Source organism: Dasypus novemcinctus, chromosome 14 (assembly GCF_030445035.2).
Source record: "Dasypus novemcinctus isolate mDasNov1 chromosome 14, mDasNov1.1.hap2, whole genome shotgun sequence".
Classification (NCBI taxonomy): Eukaryota; Metazoa; Chordata; class Mammalia; order Cingulata; family Dasypodidae; genus Dasypus; species Dasypus novemcinctus.
The window spans coordinates 24,484,937-24,508,903 of record NC_080686.1 but is presented as its reverse complement, the minus strand read 5'-3'; the positions used below and the strand labels follow the sequence as shown (position 1 = coordinate 24,508,903).

At 39.7% G+C, this 23,967-nt stretch overlaps 1 pseudogene; it reads left to right on the top strand.

Annotated features, from left to right (window-relative positions):
* The first annotated feature begins 10,050 nt into the window (after nt 1-10,050).
* On the top strand, nt 10,051-11,116 carry LOC101441971 (glycoprotein-N-acetylgalactosamine 3-beta-galactosyltransferase 1 pseudogene; annotated as a pseudogene).
* The last annotated feature ends 12,851 nt before the right edge of the window (nt 11,117-23,967 follow it).

The window sequence follows — 23,967 nt, the reverse complement described above, 5'->3', positions numbered from 1 at the left end:
GTCTACATAGGGCTGTGTAGTTGTAAGTGAAGTGTGCCATTCATAGCTTTATTATCTTTAATAAATCTGATATTTTTTAACTACATAGATTACAGTAACATCAGGGAGGAATTCTGTGGGAAGCACTACTTAAAGAAAAGGTCCATATTACTATGTTAGCTTAACATGTATTCACCTAAGTCAAATAATAGCAAAATCCGGATTGCTCCCAAAGCTTAGTAAGAGCCAGCTAGAGAGGGAAAAGCAGACCAGCATAAGAGTAGAGTTTTGGGTTACTACTATTAACAGCAATTCATCCCCGAATGATTCTTTGGCACAAATTGGGTATCACAAGACCAAGGAGAGTTCTGGGGAAAAGCAGATTTGGCAGTTCTTTGAGGATAGTGTTTGTTTCAAGCATAGCGAGAACTTGGTATAAATCCTTGCATTTACCCAAAAGTATTACTTGATAATCTGGCACCTTTTAAGGGAGAGGGAAGCAGCTAAATTCCACTAAATAATATGTAAATGGCCTTGTTAATTCATCTAATTTGATAAATATAATGAAGCCATGCTAATTTCTGTGTAGATGGTGGTGGCAGGAGGGAGAAAAACGTTTTTCTGAATGGAATCTTATTTAAAAATGAGTGAGGATAACCATATTAAAGTATTGAAGAGGTAAAGATATTGTCTACACACACTCAACTTTAAATCCTAGTTTTTCAAAATACTTTACCAGAATGAAGATAAAAGAATATACTGATTTTGAGTATTGGCTAAATATGGAAGTGATATAAAGAGCTAGAGTCTCTGGAAGCTTAAAGATCTCCTTTCCTTGAGTAGATCTACTCTGAGTCCAATGAAACATGCATTATTACAGCTGTAGCATCTTCTGTAGTTTAGATAATCCTATTTGAGGGCCATAAGACCAAATTTGTGATGCAAATCATCTGTAGCTCAAATACTAAATATGAAATGTTTGCGCCAAAACAGTTTTTTAAAATCACATCTACCAGCTAATCTAAAACTCATTTGTGTTCACACACGACATTAATATTATACTTTCCCAAGACGTTATTGTTCTCAAGTGTTTCCTTGCTTTATAACTAATTCTTGGAAATTATTACTTTGGAATGAATTGCAAGATCTTTTGGGATGAACCATCTGATCTGTTAGACACATCTCAGTCAAACAAAAAAAACCACAACATGAATGAAACAATGGGACCATTGCTTGGCAATAGCTTATATTTAAAACTATACATTAACATGTCATTCTAATATCACAGTCATGTGTTTCCTGGTATATAGTCTCAGAGAGGCCTTTGTAATTGTCATCCACCAGGAAGCACATACTTAAGGAGTGTCTATGATGTGCTGGCACTGTGCTAAAGCTGGGGCTACAAAGAACAAAATGCAGTCCCTTACCATTGAAGTACTCTCAGTCAACATGAAGAAGAGAAATGTGTGAACAAATTATTCCAATTCCACAATAGTGACTGCTATAACAGAGCTGATTCCAATAATGGAAGCAGATCTCATTGGGAAGACAAGATGGGCTGGTTCGAAGCGGGGTACACTTGAGCTGCTCTAGAAGAAGGAGCTGAGTCTTGAAATGGAAGAAGACACCAATTTGAACTTGGTAGAGAGTTCTATTGACAGAGTTGCATTGACCTAAAAATCAAGGAGTCATTTTTCTCATCCTGTTGTTGGGAAAGCAGATACAGAAATTGTTGGCTAACAGGACTTTGTAGTCATATGTCTATGAGACAGTTTAATTTCTGCAGCCCAGCTGAATTTAGAGGTGTAAATAAAATAGAGCTTAGAAGATAATTTTCAGAGACCTATGCCAACTTTTTCATAATATATGAGACATCTATTTACACTAAAAGCTGCAAAACAGTACACAGAACAAGGTTTTGTATCTTTTTTATGGTGCCTTGGCCTCTTTTTCTCCTTTCGCTCACAGAATTGCCAACTGAGGGATTTAAATACTAAAGAGAAAGCAATTAGGAGATAGGATGCTTAGATATTAAAAAGTCTTTGCTGAGCATATGGTTTCTTGCTCTAGACATAAAATTGAAATGTGACAGTCCCTGCCTGGGCATACCTCTCCCTGCACCATCTTTCCCCCATCCCACCCCCTACTCCCAAGGATGAAAGATAATTTATATGATTCTGTTTATAGGATAGCATGATATTTATCATTTTCAACAGACTTAGATTTTATTCATTTTCATTTCTTTGGAAATCCATTCCGTTTTTTAAATTCTCATTTTTATTATGAGCTTGCAGTTCCCTTCGTAACCTTACAAATTGCCATCAGCAATTTCTATTCAAGGCATGGTAAATTGTAAATATGGCAACAGGTTAAATGGGAACAATGCATGTATCCACACAAAATACCACAGGGGCACAAAAGAATGGTCATCAAATATAATGACACTCAAAGACTTTGCAAACAGGTACAGTAGGTTCAGCCTATACAATTTAAATCATGAAGTAAAAACCAGAAGAGTACCATGATCAAACACAGCAGTGATTGTTAACACTAAGAGACACAAATGTGCGAGAATGCAGTGGGTTTCCAGGGAACCTCTGCCCAAGTGACACATGGCAAGTAATCCATGCCAAATACTTAAAAATCACTCACTTGCTGTGAAATCAGTTCTTGAATTCTTCAAGATTTTGTCAAATCCAGCAAGCATAACACGGAAAGCATAAAAACCAGGAAACATGTAATAACAATAGCATTCAGATCTCTGTGGTGTTATTTCTTGCAGTAGGCAGTAATATGTTCTATCTAGAGCTCAACGTCCTAAAGGTCATTTGAATGTCATATCTTAGGATTCTGTGAGGAGAGCTGTTAAAATGATCTATAAAGGCAACTACATACATATCACTTTTCTGAAATTTTGGGGATTTGTCATCAGAAAAAAATAACTTTCAATGAGGCTTTTGTGTTCCTTTTTTTAAATTAAACATATAATTACGCACTTAGTAAATAAGCAGCAGTCACTGTGCCATTTCACAGGAAAAGTTATGACTAAGGAAGACAGAGGTCCCACACTTAAGTAGAAAGGAGAAAGGCAATGAAGTGATACTTCTATGTAGTGTGTAAGTGTGGTGAGAACAGATGTACAGGTATCAGTGGAATGGAGTGTATTTGATGAGTGTATTTAGGAGCGAGACTTGCCAAGGCCTGGGAAGAGGCAGGATGTGAAGACTGAGTGATATGAAAGTGTGAAGGGTCAGGAATGATTCTCAGATTTCTGATTTAGGCAACTGCATGCATGGTGGCATCATTCACAACAAATGGAGTGCTGAAGCCTGTGCAGATTGGGCATGGCAGGTTGGAGTTCCTATGACTTAACCTTTAGACATGCTGAGTTTGAATACCTGTGAAGCTCCAAGCAATGATGTCCAGTAAGAGCTGGATCTGTGGACCTGGAGCTCAGGAGGGCAGCCTGCAATGGAGATAGGGATCTGGGGACCCATGGATATCTGGGAGTCATCAGAAATTGAAATCATGAGAGGGGTCTTTCCATCAGAATGTGTATTGTGAGAAAGAGGACTAGTGATGTACCCCCCAGAGGATACCACATTTAAACGATGGGAAGAGAAAGAGTCTTGTGCCTTAGACCAGGTTCCTTAGGGAGTAAAATTTAAGGCAAAGCTATATGTTAAGACTTTTTTGGGGAAGCGGACTTGGCCCAGTGGTTAGGGTGTCCGACTACCACATGGGAGGTCCACAGTTCAAACCCCAGGCCTCCTTGACCCGTGTGGAGCTGGCCCATGTGCAGTGCTGATGCACGCAAGGAGTGACGTGCCACGCAGGGGTGTCCCCACGTAGGGGAGCCCCACTTGCAAGGAGTGCATCCCGTAAGGAGAGCCGCCCAGCGCGAAAGAAAGTGCAGCCTGCCCAGGAATGGTGCCGCACACACAGAGAGCTAACACAACAAGATGACGCCACAAAAAGAAACACAGATTCCCATGCCGCTGACAACAACAGAAGCGGACAAAGAAGATGCAGCAAATAGACACAGAGAACAGACAACCAGGGTGGGGGGAGGGAAGGGGAGAGAAATCAATCAATCAATCAATCAATCTTAAAAAAAAAAGACTTAACTGGGGGTGCCATGATGGGCAGGTTGAATTAGGGTAAAACAGAAGTGAGCTAAGGAAGAAAGGAAAGCATCTTAGTTTCCCAGCATCTCAAACAAATACCATATAATGGGTTTGCCTGAACAATGGAAAGTTGTTGGCTCATGGTTTCAAGGGCAGAAGTCGTCTAAAATCAAGGCATCAGCAAGGTGGTGCTTTCTTCCCAGAAGACTGTGGCATTCTGGAGCTGCTGCTGGTGACCCATGATCCTGGGCTTTTCTGTCACATGGGAATGCACATGGCAGCTTCTCCTGGCTTCTCCGGGTTCCATTGAATTCTGGCTTCTTCCTGTGACTTTCTCTCTATGTATCTGAATTTCATTCTGCTTGAAAAGGACTCCATTAATAGGATTATAAGACCCATCCGGATTCAGGTGGGCCACAGCTAAACTGAAGTAAGCTCATCATAAGGTCCTATTTACAATGGGTTCACACCCAGAGATGGATTAAGATTACGTTTGAAATGGTTAATACATTAATCTGCTGGCTCTTTCCCATTTCCTGTCTATTAATGGTGAAAGTTTGCCAGCTGCATGTTAAATCCACTGCTTTTCCAGGTTTGATTCCCTGCCCTTTCAAGCAGCTCCTAGTAAAGCCAGGGCCTTCAGGGGTTCCACTGAGCTAACCTGACACTGGAGCAGCTACAGCTCCCCCATGCCAGGTGCAGTCCAGGCATCCCTAGAGACAGACCCTTGTTCCTAGGGAGGTGGAGTCCTTGGTTGCCAGAGAAGAAACTAAAGGAGCAGCTGGAATGGGCAAGTCACCACTGGAATTATCTAGCCTGGGAACAGGGCAAGCTGCCAAGGCTAAGGAGGGAGGTGTATAAAACTGGGTGCTAGGGTATAAACCATGAACAGTACATCCTGTGAGGGAATCTGATAAGGAACAGCATCGGGGGGGAGGGTGCAGGAGAATTCAGTCATGCCTACGAGGGCAAAGAAAGGTTGTTCCCTAAAGGAGCCAAATATTTCTATGGCAAATATTTTAATGGGGCATCCCTTCTTCTGGCAAAGGCACTTTAACTTTCCTGTGGGTTCCTCTATCTTGGTTCAAGTGGCCTGGGTTGAATTAAGCCCATCCAGTGGTCCCAAGGATGGTACATGACCCAGGCATGTGTCATTAGAGTCACCTCATTGGTCACAGGCTGACATGTAAGGAGTCAGGTTGGTGAGGCTCAATTCCATGACTTTTGCTCTGGAAAAGAGCTGTAAACCCAGATTTGTAAGTTATGTAACACAAATTGTCCCCTTCTTTCCTAAGCCAGTTTTAGCTGGGTTTCTATCACTAGCTGCAAGGACAGAGAGATGCCCACTGTAACATCAGTCATAGATGACGCAGTGGCACAGGGCTGGACGATGTCAGGGTTACAGTGATTATTTCTTTGCCCTCTTTTTTCCTCTGCTTGGGAAAGAACTAAGAAGGGCAACTTAAATATTTGAACCACCTACAGAAGGAAGCAGAAATGACACAGTGTATTGGTGCCCTGGCTCTGCATAATTTTTTTTCAATCTAATAACCGCTGTTGCCCCTTCCACTTCTCAGTGCTAACACCTTGGCTGATGCTAAGTACCTGCACTCTACTGTGTTGACCCATGAATCCTGTATCATGGATTCATGGACTCCTTCATCTTTGTGAATGAAGGTGTCCGTGAAATATCCTCATTTGAATAAACCATCTCTTTCCCAGTTTGGACCTGACTGATACAAATGCCAAACTTTTATCTCGTTATGTTTAAAAGGAATTTTCAGCACCCCATCAGTGGGTCTTACCTTGGAATATATATATGATCATCTATTTTCCCACTGTAACAGAGTTAGACTTATTTATAATTTCCCTATACATGATTCTTTTGCCCCTTTTATTTGAAAGTGCAATTAGCAATATACCCATTAAATATGTGTCCCAGAGACTTAAATCTTTGGTCTGTTCACATGCTGGTTGAGCCCTGATCCTCAGCAGAGTTGCAGCCAACACCTACTCTCCAGTTCATCAGACTCACCCAGGACAACTAACAAAAGGATGATGACGGACAATGCCCATCCCAAAAAACAAAGAGTATCTACAATTGCAAGTAAAATGGTTCCTTCCATCTGCCCCTTAATCTGAAGCAGAGTGGGCATCGCCATCCCAAAATCATCACGATTGAGGAATGAACAAACAGAAGTGGGGAATGCAACTGTGGGCCAAAGCAGGCTTATTATTATTGTAGTAATGGAAGAACTTGTAACACTGATATAAATATAGCGGTTGCCAGAGGCTCTGAGGGGAAGGGGAGGGAAGACTAGGTGGAACACAGGGTATTTTTAGGGCTTTGGGATTGTTGTGCATGACGGATACTGACCATTATGCATTTTGTCAAATCCTATAAAACTGTACAGTGAAAAGTATAAACCATAATGTAAACCACAGACCTTGGTTAGTAGCAATGCTTCACTTTTTTTTATCAAGTATAACAAACATTCCACAATGATTAAAATGTTATTAATAGGAGAAAATGTGGGAGGGGGAGGTGGTGAGTATATGGGAATCCCCTATACTTTCAATGTAACTTTTATGCAATAAAGTTTATTATATGGGAAAAAATAAATAAAAGAAATTTTAAGGCACAACATTCTGTTTAAGGAATAGAGTTCATTTGTTGTTGCTGTGGTTGTGTTGGTTTATTTTGCTTTTCATAAGGAAATAGCTCAGAGAGCCAAATTCTTCAAAATGGTATTCTTAGACAACACCTTATTTACCTTTCAGCCTTTTTCTCTGTATAGTCAGAATATCTTCTGACTATAGTCTGAAGTTACAAGAGAGTTAGATTTGTACATTTATGATTCTTTGTTAGGTTAAATGAATCAGATGTTCACCTAATAAACTCAGTGGAAAGGATAGAGCTGCTGTTTTTAGTAATTGCTGAAAACTAAATAATGCCTGCATACTGATTTACCTTTTTCCTTCAGAGTAGTGTTTTTTTCCCCCAAAAGAGTTTCTTAGAAATTAATAGGTGTTTGAAAGGCCTTTTTCTTTTTTTTTTTTAAGACTTATTTATTTCTCTTCCCTCCACCCGCCACCCCCCCCTTCTCTGTTCTCTGTGTCTATTCGCTGCGTCTTCTTTCTTTCTTTGTCCGCTTCTGTTGTCAGCGGCACGGAAATATGTGTTTCTTTTTTGTTTGTTTTGTTGCATCATCTTGTGTCAGCTCTCCGTGTGTGTGGCGCCATTCCTGGGCAGGCTGCACTTTCTTTCCCGCTGGGCGGCTCTCCTTACGGGGCACACTCCTTGCACATGGGGCTCCGCTACACGGGGGACACCCCTGCGTGGCAGGGCACTCCTTGCGCGCATCAGCACTGCGCATGGCCAGCTCCACACGGGTCAAGGAGGCCCGGGGTTTGAACCGCGGACCTTCCCTGTGGTAGACGGACGCCTTAACCACTGGGCCAAGTCCGCCACCTGGAAGGTCTTTTTCTGCATCATCCCTCCCACCTAGCCCAAGACAAGGTACAGAACAGGAGATGAATGCCAGCTGGCTGAGTAATTTCTTTGTGTACTTACTCATGTAGTCGCCTACATTATACTCCGTGGTTGTATAGGCAAGTAGGCCATTCTTAGCTTTATCACCTCTGAAAAATATGAACTTCTTTACGTTGTCTCATTAGGTAGTTAAAACGCCATCCAGAGAGGGGCTATGTGGCAAACACTACTTGTAGGAAAGGTCTTTAACTTTGTGATTAGGCTATCGCTCACTTAAGTCTAACCACAACTCTTGATTGATCCAAGGCTAATTAAACGACAGCTGAAAAAGGAGGCCAAGGGATGTAAAAATTGAGCTTGGGTGACTAGGAGCAGCAAGTCCCTCCCAGTGGCTTCAAGTCACAGAGCTGGAGAGCATGAGAGTAAGGATGGGCCTGAGAAAAAGCTCAAGCTTCGATTCCTGAAAGATTTTCATTTTTTTCTTTGAACTAATATAATCCAAGTGTTTCTTTTTACCCCCTATGTTTACTCTACGATCGTGAAATTCTTAAGGAGAAAAACACCCAGTTCAATCTTACCAGGTAGAATGTGAATAACAGCATGCATTTACTCTTTTTGACAAATAAAATGAAGGCATGGTGCTTTACGTGCAAAAGGGGTAGCCATACAGTGGGTGTTTGGTTTGTTTGAAACATATTTTATTTAAATGTGAATGAGGGTAATGATCCTTACGCTAATCAAGTGTTAAGAGACTGTCTACACACACACAAACACAGTTTTTAAACCCTCTCCCCTTCTAAAATACTTTCCTGGAATGATGTGTGTGATCAGTACAGAGGCTAAATGAAGAGATAGATTTTCTGGAAGCGCAAAGATCTTTGTTTCAATGAAATGCATCAATTATGAATATTCTGTGGACTTCATCAGTCCAGTTTTGCATTGCAAATCATCAGTCTAAATATAAGTTTTTACCTCAAAAACAATTTTCAAAAATCACATTTCTAGATAATCTAAAGGCCCTTTATATGATATTAACATTATCTTTTCCAAAGATTTTTTTTCTCAAAAGCTGTTTTATAATAAATACTCAAAACTTACTGAAATGGACTACATTGAAAAGAAGGAAAAAAAAAAAACCCTTAAAATGAGACATTTGAATCAAATCAAAACTAGCCAGAATACAAATTTGATGATGAGCCTGTGGCCAAGAAATAACTTGTGCTTAAAAACACACTTTAATAATACTTTCCAATAATCTTCGTCCTATTTTCCCAGATAATGGACTGTAACAGAGGTCTTTCTAGTCAGCATCTAGTGTTCAACAAATATTTGTACCTGTTTGTGCCAGGAAAATTGTTAGACTTTGGAGCTACAAAGAGAAATGAAAACCAGGTTCTTCCAGCAGTCAGGAGAGTGGAGAAAGGTGTTGAACAAATTATTCCAAATATAGTGCTGTGCGCATTGTCAGAGAAGTGATTTGGACATCTAAAGGAGCAGATCTATGGGTCTCCATCTGCCTGGGAGTTGAGGAGGATTTCACCGCAGAAGCAATGGTTAAAAGGAAGAGCCAGGGTGAAATTGAAGAAGGTTTGTGCTCTCTGTGGGCGACAGCACTGGCAGCATAAGTTAAAAACCCAGCTTAAAACTGGTTGCTTTATTGTTTTGTAGTTGCAATGACCTGAACATCAAACTGCCATTTTTTAAATCTGGTTAAGGACATCTGTGAGGGATTGTTGGCTGCCTCACTCTTTTGCTCATATGTCTAACTAGACGCCTTTATCCCCACCACCCCCACATTCAATTCATTTCACACATTTAAATAAGACTTAGAAATGGTTTTCAGAGAATTAATTCAGACCTATATTAAAGAAAAAAATCAGTTTGGAATAAGCACAGGTGGGAAAAAAATGTCCTTATTAACCCTGTAATAGCTTTTCCTGCAACTTAAAACTGAAAGGTAATAGTTCATTTATGCATTTCTAAAGTCTATGAAAATCCGTTGTAATTGTTCACTCTTAAAAGACATCTGTTTTTACAGGGCGACGTCTTTGGAAATTTATTCCATTTTAAGATCCTCATTTATGATATGAGCTCTATTACATTTAATAATCCCCAAAATTGCCATCAGCAACTTCGATTCAAAAGATGATAAACTTTACCGTTTTGATCACTGTTACGGAGAAGCAAATGTGCCGGAAATAACGTACTTTCTCTAGTAAAGTAACAAGAATCACACATAAAGGAGCACACACGCGGATCCACTGCAGAAGACGCGGGGGGCGGAGCGCGCGGCCCGAGCGCCGAGGCCCAGCCTCCCCCGCGCCGCCGCCGCCCGGGGACCAGCGGGACCGTCAGATCGCCTCCAGCGGCTGCGCGCGGCAGCGGCGTCCAGGGCCTGCCTCGTCGCCTTGCTGCGCGCCGGGAGCAGCGAGAGGGAACCGCTCTCGAGAAATGGTCTCGAAATCTTGGCTGCGCCTTTTCACCCTCCTCTGTGGCTCTGCAATCGGATTTTTCTGCTGTTCCCAGCTGTGTAAGATTTTGCTGGAAGAACACAGGGATACCGGTCTGGTTCTCTCAACGAGCCTCGTGCTGGGCGTCCAGATAAAAAGGGAGAGCATCGCCTAGGACAGAAAAAGAACGTCACGGCCGATGCGAGGACACGGAAAGATGAGCATACAGACGTTTCTGGAAACCTCTACCAGAAGGTAAAAATTCTTTGCCGGGTTATGACCTGGCCTGAAAATCTAGAGAAGAAGGCCAAACACGTCAAAGCGACGTGGGCCCAGCGTGGTAATAAAGTATTGTCCATGAGTTCAGAGGAGAACAGAGACTTCCCTGCTGTGGGACTGGAAACCAGAGAGGGCCGAGCCCGGCTGCCCTGGAAGACGGCCCGCGCGTTCGGGGCGTGCACGCCGCCACCTGGAGGACGCCGCCTGGCTCCTGGCGGCGGCGACGACACCTGCGTCGTCCTGGGCCGTCTGCGGTGGCTTCTCGCCGGCTGCGACCCCGAGGAGCCCGTGTGCTTGGGGAGGAGGTTTCCGCTCTGCGTCCGGAAGGGCTGCAGGAGCGGAGGAGCAGGCTCAGTGCTGAGCAGGAGGCGCTGAGCAGGCTCGTCGAGGCGCCGAGGACCAACACGTGCCGTGCGCGCCCCTGGTCCCCGCGGCGCCTGGAAGCCGCCCACGTCCAGGCGGGAGGGTCCAGAGATCCCGCCGGGAAAGAAACGTCCCATCCCTTTTCGCCACAGCAACACTTAATCAAAGGTTACGTACCCAGAAACGTCTGGTACTGGAAATATAACTTCTCTCCTCCCGTGGAGGGTCCTGTTGCTGCTCTGGCTTTGCCACCTCCTTTCACTCCGTCAGCGCCCCAGCCATGCATGAGTTAGAATAACTTTATCATCTCCGTCCCTGCGGTTACCTGTACAGGTATCAGCTTGCCTTTCCTGAGATGCTGCTAGGAGGAAACGAGAGCAGCCAACGAAAGTGAAGACCCAAAACTAGACTTGGGAAAGCCGTGAAAGAACACTGTGAGAGGACAAAGGGTAAAGCCAGCCCCCTTCCGGTCCCGTGGGACCATGCATCGCTGTGCGGCTCGTTGGGGGTCCCACCGTGGAATTCCTTCTACGTGGACGTGCTCTACTAGCCATCTTCCATAGGAATGACTGTAAATGGAGTTTTCAATAGAGTCATGACGTTTCTTAAAGTGTTTTTGTGTTATATATATATGACTTTTCTTTTAAAACTTGGGATACTGGAACTAAAGATTTTGTTGATTGTTCCTGACCATGGGCAGTTAACTTGCTACAGCTGTACTACACCATGTTAGCAGAATGCACATCTGCCTTCAAGATAATTTTAGAAGGAAATATTGATGGTCAAGTGTTGATTTTAACCTCAAGACTTGAGTTTGACTTGCAGAGTGACCTAAATGAACCAAATTCCCCACTACAAACACCGTTGGTGTCCAATGAAAATTTTATTGCAAATTATTTATAATTTGGCAGTATTTCTTCCAAAGGAAAGGTTGAAGAATGGCACTTGTCCTAAAGTGCCTTACTAAAAGCCACATTTTGATCATATCAGGGAACTCGAATATATTATACACTTGGTTCTGACTAGTGGCTAATCTTTTACTAGAATGAATAGTGTTAAACCAGTCCTTGTTTCTTTTCTAAATATGTTTAACCATTTGAGTACCATTCTCCACTATTAAATGTTTATTTAGGCATAGCACAAATAGAATTCGATAAACATGCATTTAAAATTTTTTGTCCCAAATTTATCCATTCTTAACTGTGGGCAATTAAATAATAAACTTAATGCCATTTCTTATTTTGGTGAGCTTTAGTATTTTTTTTTAAATAACTAATGCCATTTATATCAGTCCCATTGCCAGAAATTCCTAAATGAAACTTTTCATTGATTAATTAAAACTCTTTCCAACCATGTGGTTACTTTTTTATTCTCATCATATTGAGGGGTAAGATCTTATTTGTGTCTTTCATGGCTTATTTAAAGCAGAATTTTTAAATCCTATTTTAGTATCTGATATGGCCATTAGTTATACTGGCAAAATACTTTAAATGCAGGATTTTGACAAAAATAAATTGAAACATTAGAAAATGTTGAGTGTTTAAATGAACTAAAAGAAGTCAGAAATTAAGGAACCAAAAAATTTATGAATAGCCTGAAGTGTGCTGGTTTTGTTATCTTTGAATGATTAAGTTTGCCAGTAGATAATTGTAACAAACCAGACTACTCATTCAAGATGATTTTCAAAAATACATTACAGTTTTGGTGGTGGATGGTGGTGATGGTAGCACAATGTTGTGAGTGTTTTAACAACTCTGAATTATGTATGTGACTGTGATTAAAGGGGAAATTTTAGGTAGTATATTTGTTACTGGAATAAAAATTAAAAGAAAAAACATAGTCTTGTACAAAACAGTGAACTCTAATATAAGTGATGGACTATAGTTAATAGTACAATTATGAAAATGTTCTCTCATGAATCATAACAAATGTATAATAATATAAGGTGTTAGAAATAGGATGGTATATGGGAACTCTATTTTCTATATTGTATGGGCAATTTTTCTCTAAACCTACCATTTCCCTAACAAAAAATTATTTAAAAAAAAAAACAAACCCTCTAGGCTGACAGTGTTTTCTCTCAGCAATATGAAGATATACTTTCTCACTTGGAGCTTCACTTTTTTTTTTTTAGGAGTTAAAGGAGTTAAAGTTTAGGATTGAACCTAGAATCTCGCACATGGGAAGCAAGTGCTCAACCGCTGAGCTACACCTGCTGGGGGAGAGAAGGGTTCACTTTTTGCTTTTGAGAAATCTATGTCAATCTGAATGTCATCAGCAATCTTTTTTTCTCAGGTTGCTTTTAAACTCTTTTTGTCTTCTGTGTTAAAATTGCATTACAATACGTCCAGATGAAATTGCTTTCTGTTTGACCTGCTTGGAATATAGTGTGCTTTCTGTATCTATGGAATCACATCTTCCCTCCATTCTGCGGAATTATCATCCATTATCTTTGTAAATATTGCCTCTTTCTATGCTGTATGTTCTAAGTCTTTAAAAAATGTTTTCCATCATTTTTAATGATTATATTACTTCCTAGGTAATACCTTCAGACTCATCTTTTAACTCACTAGTTTCTTTCAGGTAAGTATAAACAGTTTCTGACCAATCTATTTAGCTTTAAATTAGAGAGCCACTAGTAAAAGTTTTGGTTTTTAAAAAAATCTGCCATGTAGTTTTTATCCCTTGCTTTTTTTCATTTGTTTAGATCCCATCTTATTTTCTCGAACAAAAAGTTAAAGTTAATAATTTCTTGAATAAGTGTATAAATGAAAGAACATCAATTATCATACAACATTTAGGAAGTGAGAAAAAAATGATTTGTATTCATATAGTGTTCCTTATATCCAGTATTAGGAAATGCAAGTAAAGGAAAATAGAAGAGGGGAAAATAGTATTGGGCAATAAATTAAACGAGGAAATTGAAAAGTTAGGGAAATTTAAAAATAGGAACAACAAACTACTTTGGGAAGGTTGACAGGAACAAACATTTAATATATGGGAAATCTACAACTAATGTAACTTATGGATGATAGTTAACAGTAAATTGCAGTACTTTTTCAGCAATGGCAAAGATATTGTATCAATTCTAAGGGACAAGAATAGGGATGTAAAAGGGGGTATGGGATTTTCCCTTTGGAGTAATGAAAATGTTCTAAAATTGACGAGGTGATGATAACACAACTCCATGAGGAAAATGAGAGCCACTGAGTGTACACTTAGAATGGATGTACAGAGCATGGGCTTGTATAGCACCGGGAATCCTATGGTGGAAGATGGACTATAGTTAGCAGGGCAAATATGAGAGTGTTCCCTCCTGAACTATTAACAAACATATAATGCTAATAAAGAGTGTTAATAATTGAGGAAAAGACACTAAATGTAAGATGGGCTATAGTAGTAATATTTTGACAATGATCTTTTACAGATTGTAACATGTTTCACAATGCAAGGTGCTGGTGGTGGGGTGATGTATGGGCGCCCTGAATGATGATATGCATGATTGTTTTCTAAGTTCACAACTTTGCTATACACTTACTATTTATGTATGTTCATGTATGAACAGTTTACTTCAATAAAAAATTTTTAATGAAAAGAAAAAGGGCATAGCTTCTGTGACTTCTCATTTCTCTTTAGAATGTTTCCAGGATTCCAGATTAAGACCGACCCTCATTCTACTTGGTCTATTCTGGACTAAAAAATAACCTTTTCAAGCAGACCTATTTACAACGGGGTCATACCCACAAGTCACGCAGAATAAGATGAAGCATATGTCTGGGTCCGGGTACATAATTTAACCAGCCACATATTCCCAGATTCAGGTATTAATTTCCTTTGGCACAAAATTGAGTAACAACACCCACATCATTTTTTTTTTTTTTTTTTTTTTGCCTCTTATCACTATCTGCGCTTCTCCATCACTATACCCCTTCTTCCCAAGCTAATAATTTCATAATTTCTTCAAATGTCTGAGCCTTGGTTAAAGCAGATGCAGCTACAGACTTCTAGGGAGTCTTGTTTTTACTTCTACTCTAATTTTAAGTATTTATGTCTTTCTTTTTGTTAGTTTTCCTTAAAGATAGGACATATTTTGAGGTTGAAGGGTAAGTCAGTGGGCCTTAACTCATATTTAAAGCCACAAGGCGGCTTAATGGAGAGAGATTTCCTTAAACACCAACATATGGTGGGTAAATACTAAGTTCTGAATTCACATTTTAGAAGTACAGTCTGAGATCTGCTTTTGTTTTGCTCATTATTTTGTTTAGCAAACCTGGTGAACATGGAATACAATGGCAGTCCTGATCCTATGGTTTTAATAAATTCAATAGCAAAGTGTTTAGATACTGAAAAATTGGTCTGAACACAACTAAGGATGATGATTGGCTGAAACAACATTTTCTTTAAATGAAAAAAATATTCTGTGCCATTTTTCTTTTCGTTTTGTATCTTAGCAGGATCTTAATTGAGACTTTATACTCTTTTTGAAACTCAGAATACCTATGGTGTATGTATACACAGTATTTATGTATATTTTTAAAATTGAAAATCATTTGAATACATTTCCTGATTTCCCATCTGTACCTACAAAACATAAATCCTTTCCTGAAAGGAAAAAGTAATGCATTTGCAAGGTTAATTTCCTCTGGGAAAACTTTTTTTTTCCAGAACAACTTTAATGTGTTTTATTTTTCTTCAATTTATAAGATAGCTTCATTTTTTCATATTTCATATTCATATTTGCATAATAAAGAGCTGTTATGTCATTTTTAAAAATATCTTTTTACCATCTGAATTGCTAGAGGAAGTGAGCTAAGGAATAAAATAAAATAAGAACTTTAAAATCTCATATTGGATCAATTTCCCTCGTCTTCTACTATTCAGCACTAATCTACCAGCAGTGGCAAATGACTGTCTTCCTCACGGAACGTTTGCAATGAATATTTCTTCAGAATTTTCAAATTCCCAAGGCAGCTTAATATGCCATTTCATCCTTTTTTTTTTTAATGGCATCACTGCTGTGATGGAACTGTGGGTCTTCAGTGTCAAGAATTGTCATCCAAATGATCTCTTAGCGGAAGTCAGCGTTAGGTTAGTTGGCATGAGATCCAAAGCTCTCTTCTCACTTTTCACCCTGCCACTTAGTCTCAGACACTGCCAGACATGAGTGGAATGAATGTTACTGCTTGAGAGAGAGAAGCTTTTTTGAAGGGTGAGGAAAGCTTCTCAAGCAAAATGTCAGGACAAGAATATAATCCCCAAACCATCATTTTCCTCTTTCAATCAGCTACTTGCGAGGTGTCTCTGAGGATGCTTTGAAGAGGTTGGTTATTTGGGGTAATGAATAGTGGCGTGATGTTGGCCGAACCCTTGTTCCTTTTTGGAATTATCCTGGTAGAAGAGGGTGAATTTGAATATTATACTATTCATTTTGGGGCACAATTACTATATACCAGACCTATGCTAAGCATACACTATCTCCTTATGGTATTCCAAACAAGCACTTTGAGGCAGGTAGGACTACCATACTTCCTTAGAGAAGAAGAAACTGAGTCACCGTTGCACAACTTATGAGATCGAGATCAAATACAAAGGATCAAAAATTAAATCGCTTCAGGTTTCTCCACAGGCCTAGGGGATGCTAGAGGACAGTGGAGGGATACCTTCAAAATTTGGCAGGAGAAAGATTTCCTACAGATTATATACCAGACCAAACTACAAATCAAGTGGTGGAAGAATCAGGACATTTTCAAACAAGAAATACCTCAAATTACATTTTCGTAAGAGGTTGTAATCAAAAGAAGGTAGAGGGAAAACAGAAGACATTGTCTGAGTTCATCACTGGGGAATTGAGTTAGTGGACTTCAGTGGTTCCAAATGATTGCTTCTTGGCATGCTGTAGGTAAGGGGATTCCCTTGCTCAGATATTTTAATGATGTACTTTTGAATAAATGAATATATCCCATGAAGGTATCATATACAGAACCTTTAAAGTACATCTTAATAGCCTCACCTTTATTTATCAAGAATAACACTTGGGTTTTTGAAATATTTTATGAAATAAGTTTTTTTTTTAACTTTATGGCCTATGTATTTATCATATTTGGTGATTTTTATCTTCCCTGCAATTGATTGCAAAAGTCTCAATAATACTTGGCAGTTTGTCCTATCAAAAGGTGGGATCTTTCTCCACTCCCCTTGAATCTGGACTAGTGTGGTGACTAGTAGTAAAATAGTAACAAAAGTGATATAGCTGAGGCTTGAAATGTGCTTGTATGTTAGAACTCCCTCATCACTGCTCTTGGAAACCCTGCCATCCCACTATGTGGAAAAGCCTGGGCTTGCCTGCGTGGTATTTCAAACACATGGCCCGGACATGCCCAAGTTAAGCTGGTTGACCCCAGAAGCAGAGGTCCCTGGCTGAAAGACACTCATTCAGACACATTAGTTAATGCCACTGAGGCAAGCACAAAACACCCTTGGCTCAGCCCAGCCCAAACTGGTGACCCACAAAATTGTAAGCCAAATAAACATGAATTGATGGAAGCAACTGGGTTTTCAGGTAGTTTTCAAGTGGCAAGAGCTAACTGATAATGACAGTGGAAGCTGGATGTGCAACGGTGCTAAAAGGAAAAACTTTAAGTTCATGGTATTGTCTTTGAGACCGGGCAGAAGCTGGAAAAGCAGAAAGGAAGCTGAATGCAAAGGTTGAAATCCTGGTCAGTGACTTTTAAGGGAGGCTGGAGAAGTGGCAAGAAACCTGCTATAGCAGCCTATAAAAGCAATGACCCGAATTATATAGGAGTGCAAACAACAACTGGCACAACTATCACCCTCAGTTAACTTGGAAAAGAGAAAGTCTTAATGGATTTTGGATTTGTTGAGGATGATAAGGAATGGAAAGAGAGGGATGAATTAAAGAAAGAATGTTTCATTTTTAAGCACAATTTACAAGAAATGTGGAAGGACGGAGTTTGTTAAGTTAGAAAATAAAACTCTCATGTTGGGCCTCTGTGGTCAGTAACAAATTCTCAGTGATAAAGATCAGATCAAGTGTGTGGCTATAACATCAATTAAGATCTTTCAAAGATGAAGGGTGGTACCCAGAAAGCCTTTTCAGCTAGATGAAAGGGTTTCTAAGAAATGTAAGGACATGTTTTTTAAGAGTGTCATCTAAGCAAAAGAGCCACAAGGTTGGACTTTAAAAGGAACTGAGATTGCTAACCTAGAGAAAAAGGTCTCTAGGCTCCCAAACTTATATTAGCAAAAAGCAGGATAAAAGGAAAGGGCAACTTAGAAAAGGAACCAAAATCCCAAGTGATGGAGACAACAGCTGTCACAAGCAATAGTTTAGGAAGCCATTTCCTAGGGTACAGGAGAGGAAATAGAAGCAAGTTCTAATCATGCAACATTTTCTTCCTCTGCATTAGGAGATATAGATTATTTTTTCAGCAAAATTTCAGAACTATTTTGCCTTTTTGATCAGGCATTATGGTTCATTATATCTATATGGTATGATTCTGTATGGCATGCATCGTTTATCTATATGGAAAGAATGTTTCGGGTGGGGGACACGTACTTTGTCATATTAATTCATTGGTCTTTGGATCAAGAGAAGAGCCTCCTGAGATGGCCACACCCATTTTAAAAAATGGGTGCCACAGTAAATTCCTCAAATAAGGGGCTCCTGTAGGCTCTAGAGACATCTAGACACTATAGACAGGGCAGACAATCTCAGCAATTTGGCACCGGCCTTATGTTTGAATATATGCTTCCCAATGTAGCAGAGTTAGATTCATTTATAATTTACCTACACATGACTCTTCTGCCCTTTTTAGTTAAACCTGTGTTTAGCACTACACTCATTAAGTATATGTCCCAGAGACTTCAGTCTTTGGACTCTTCATATGCCAGTTGAGTCATGAATCTCAGCAGAGTTGCAGAACCTACTCTCCAGTTCATTGAACTTGCCCAGGACATAATAGGTGGAGTCACTTAAGAATTTGAACAAGGGAGGGACAGTGTGTAGGGTGAACAGGAACACTCTCAAAGGAAAGGTCTCAGGCTACTGCGTAAGTGGCCATGCGGAGAGCAGAATAAGGCCTTGAATTTCATCAGCTCTAGTAGGATTGTAGAAAGACAGAACAAATTGCGGAAAATGAGGGAATGTAAATAAAATTAAGAAACTTTCCTTTTGCATATTCTGAGAAAAATAATTAATGCCAACCACTGAACAAATGAGTATATTTTACACTAAATATCCTCTGGGATATAACATCTCATACCATGATCATATAGACTTAGGGGAAATTTGAGCTGAGAGTCTTATTTTGCGTGTGAGAGTAAAAAAGTTACTGCAGCCAGCAGGCAGACTGCAGTAGAGTGCAAAAGTGTCCACAATGCTTTGTCCCTCCTACCATCAAGAGGTAGACTCTTCATCTCTCTCCAGGAGTCTTGGCTGGTCTAGAGTCTTGCTTTTCCTGCACATTCTGGTCCTGCCCACAAAACCACACACACACACACATCCCCTGCTGGGAGTGACCTTTACAACATTTTTCTCAGTTTCTTTGCAGTAAGTATTTCCTTTAGACTTAACCAACCATTCATAAGCCAGATGTAACCAAGTCCACATTTCTACTGTGTCTCTTCCCTTGCTCTTTAAAATCCGTCCACTTGATTTCTTCCTGTACAGGATTCATCCCTTCCTCCTACACATAAGGTGAATCTAATCACAATAGTCCCCAAAGTCTACGTATCCAGTCTTTAGATTCAACAGTTTATACACACAACAAATATTTAATGAGCTGGGCTTTCTTCGTGCTGGGACACAGCAGTCGACAAAACAAAGTCCCTGTCTTCGTAGAGCATGCCTTCTAGAGGGTAACCAAACGTTGGTTATTTATTATGCTTTTATTATTAATTAATGGGTTAACCGATTGCTGCATTTATGCAGAATTCATTGGGCAACTACTTTGTGCAAAGCACACAAAGATAAATTCTGTGTAGGTATGTTTGGAGGAATTTTTGAGTAATTGATAATATTTCAATGAATTTTTAGGTTCAACTGTGGAAATAGAGATAAATCAATAGCTAGGTGGATGGATGGGTAGATAGTAGGTAGGTAAATAGGATTAAAGATGAAAGTCTTACTGGTTGTATGGAGCAGCATACATGGGGCCTAAAAGGAATTGCAATGAGGAGAAGCATGGGTTTTCTACTCATGTTTCCAAACTTCCTCTCGTCTCACTATGCCCCGTGTCTGACCTGTACACTCCTTCCCCTCTTATGACATGGATAAGCTGTCCCTGTCCTTCTCTCAGGCCAACTCCTCCACTTTTCTGGTGTATCCCACTGGTTGTCACCTACTCCAGGCCCATTACTCCTACAATTATAGCCTGTCTCTGCTGTGTTGTTATTTTTTCTTTTTGGTACATTTGCATTAGCTTACAAAAAGAAAGGTGAGGGAATGGGGGATTTTGGTTTACTTCTTTATTTTCTAATTATGTATATACCACTGTATATATACACATCGACACCTGTTTTTTGGTTAATCAATAACCATTTCTTTTAAGATGCATGTAAATGTAGCCAATATTTTTGTAAAGCTTCATTGCATGAGGGGAAAAAGTTAGAATAATAGCTGTAATACTCTGTCTAAAAGTTTTAGACGGTGCTCCTCAGCGGTAAAAGGTAAAGAGGAGTCACATTTTTTAAACCTTAATCCTTGATTAGGCCATAACAGAATCTGAATCAACTTCCAATCCAACTCTAGCCTTTTCTAAATTCATGTTTTCATCCTATTTTAGAGAAATGTATTTGGATACATTTTTGCATAGTGCATAATCGTGCTGGCATGTACACACATAGAATGAAAGACGAGAGAGGAAAAGATGCAAAATGCACAGCTCTATCACGGGACCTAAGTGACTTCACATGTTTTCACTGGCTCCTGCTATTTGGGTGAATGACTGTCATTTTGTATCCATCCATTTGAGGCAGTGACATGGGGAAGGCTGTATTGTGACGGATGGAACTGTCAGGACCCACTGAGTATTTAGATATTGTACTAGTAAATTACATTTACAAAGGGCTGCATTATAGGAAAGTGTGATTGCTCTCTTCTATTACTATTCCGTGTGTTAAGGGAATGGCTGGTAGTGAAAGAACAATGATGCCTTTTCCCTTTCCTCATCCTACCATTTCTTTTGTGTTGCTTTAGTTATAATTGAAGCAAGCCCCCAAAGCCTTTGTCCATAGGCGTCTAAGAAAGAACTTTCTCTTCTGAAGCTTGCTTCAAACAATCCAATAGAGCAAAGGAAAAATCATTAGACACCAGGTACATTTTGCTAGATTTCTATAGCCTAGAAATATGAATCACCATTGCTGACTAGAAACCCAGAGAACAAAGACTTGAAATAAATACACTACCTCATTTCTTGCTCAATATGATATTTCCAATAAAGCATTTTTCATGAATTAGATGACTTCCAAAGGTGGATTCCAGAAGTCAGCTTTTCTCTTAGGAAAGCTGTTCTTTATGAGTTATATGGGATTCAGGAAGACCAATCTCTTTAAGTGGCAGAACATAGCTTGAAAGTCTTAATGCATTTCAATCTCAAGCCTTTCCTGCTTTTCAAAGAATCACAAATATTGACTCTAAGTAACTGCCTGGATGAATAGTGGCATTTTGCCCTTGATGTATACTCCTGTATACAACATTTGGTGCTTCTGACCAGCCAAAAACAACAAAACAAAAATAATAGTAATGATGCTGTTTACTCCTTGAGTACCTTACATCTATTGGAGGAGCTAAGAATTATATTGGTTCCCTGTTTTACAGATACTTTAGTTGCTAGTCATGCCATTTTGTGTGGCTAGAGTCCATGCCCCTTTCTAATAGTACCCAATGTTCTTTTGAGAGGGAACTTCAGGGGTCCAATTCCCGTTACAGAAGCACACACTGAATAGAACAGATATCATCTTTCCCCAGAAAGCAGAAATGACAATTTGGCCAAATTATCTCTATTTCCTGGAATTTGCATTGTGACCAAAAGATTGAGTAAAAGAGAAAGCTTGGAGGTATTTCATCCCTCTTAGATAGAGATTCCTGCCTGGGATGCTAATGTTTAGAGATTGTGCATCCTGTTTCATATTGTATGTTTGTGTGTGTTCCTTAGTTTCTCCCTTTGCTTCTTCCTGTTTTCGAGTCTGCTCTGTTAGCTTCTTTTTGATTCTGTGAGTCCCCCCTCCCCACATGCAGTTACACACACACACATACACCAATATCCTTCTAACAATCCATTTTTTTTTTTAAAGATTTATTTTTTATTTATTTAATTCCCCTCCCCTCCCCCGGTTGTCTGTTCTCTGTGTCTTTTTGCTGCGTCTTGTTTCTTTGTCCGCTTCTGTTGTGTTTCTTTGTCCGCTTCTGTTGTCATCAGCGGCAAGGGAAGTGTGGGCGGCGCCATTCCTGGGCAGGCTGCTCCCTCCTTCGTGCTGGGCGGCTCTCCTTATGGGCGCACTCCTTGCGCGTGGGGCTCCCCTGCACGGGGGACACCCCTGTGTGGCACGGCACTCCTTGCGCGCATCAGCACTGCGCATGGGCCAGCTCCACACGGGTCAAGGAGGCCCGGGGCTTGAACCGCGGACCTCCCATGTGGTAGACGGACGCCCTAACCACTGGGCCAACTAACAATCCATTTTGCTCCAGTTAGGTAAAACAAATTTTTGTTGCTTATAAGGAAGCAACATAATTGATCCTAATGCCATAATTCTAGATATTGTAGAAATGGAGATTACCAAAATCCTAGTGATGGATGTACTTGACCCAGTCCTTCAATATTGAACTTTCACAATTAAGTCTGGAAATAATGAAGGATGTTTTTCTTAGCATGTTATGTTTTCTTTGAGACTTTCTTCTTTATATGAAATGTTTTAGTATACTGCCTTCATTTTAGAACATTTGAAATTTTTGTGTATGTGGGAAATATAGAAAGAGTTTGGCTACAAAGAGAACCAATGAAATTAGGCTCTTTCTTATCCCACTTTCCTGGATGTATACTTTTTAATTTTTGTAGTGTATTTTGGGGTTTGGGGGCTTTTTAAGAGCCTGTCTGGCAACTTTGTGTTTTTAAGAAATCTATTTACCACCAGGAACATTCTGTTATTTTCTTCAGGTGCTCTTCACAGTGGCTTAAGATTTAATTGTGTAAAACTGAAATTTTAGAGCCAAGATTTTATTGATGGTACAGATAAGTAAGTACTTGTAATATTAGAAGATTGTTCAAACAGTGTTAGAATCTTTTCTAAAGGATAGAAAATATTTTAGTGAAACTATAACACTAGAAATTGATATAGATTTAAAATTTGTTATCCAACTTCTGAGTCATTTATTAAAAATTGATAAAGATAAATATCTATTCATCATAAAATGCTATTAAACACAATGTTTAGTACATTTCTCTATCAGCATGGGTACTTTATGTTGCAAATAACAAAAAATCAACTCACCTGACCTAAAGAATGTATGGGAGTGTATTATCTTGTATAACTGAGAAGTACATAATAAGTCCATCTTTAGGCACGACTTGATCCTCAGGAGTATGATATTCCTGGGGCTTGTCTTTCTATCTTTACAATTCTCTTTCTATCTTTATGTTGCTAAAAATGGTTACAACAGTCCCATGCCTCACACCTGTCCCCATATCATTCAAAGCAAGATAATATGTCTTTGTCCCCCAGCTCTAAGCAAAAGCTTGGGGATACACTCCAATTCAATTGAATTAAATAATATGCCCATCCCTGAATTAATAACTGTCGCCAGAGTAATGGAAGGTACTCCTGCATCACTTCTTTCCACTCCTGCAGTAAGGATGGGTATGCTCAGCTTCCTCAGAAGTACATGGATCCCCAAAAGAAAATCAGGAGTTGTTGGAATGGGGGGAGGGGAAAAACAGAACTTCACAGGGCAACCAACTAGTGCCCAGCCATCCTCCATTATAACTCTATTGTACAGGAACAAAAAATGACATCTCATTCCATGCACGTTTTATCTCCACCATCCATCACTTTGTACCCAGCACTTGTGATATGAACCAACAAGTGTGCTTCATAATGGAGTTAATTTACTGAAGCTCAGTATGACCAGGACCTGACAGTTTATAATATTCCCAGGGCAGTTTAGTCAATTTTTCATCAATAACAAGGCTATCTAACTCAGAGCAATGAACTACTCAGCTTAAATCTTTCTCCTCTCTTGTCATCCCTGACAAACAATATG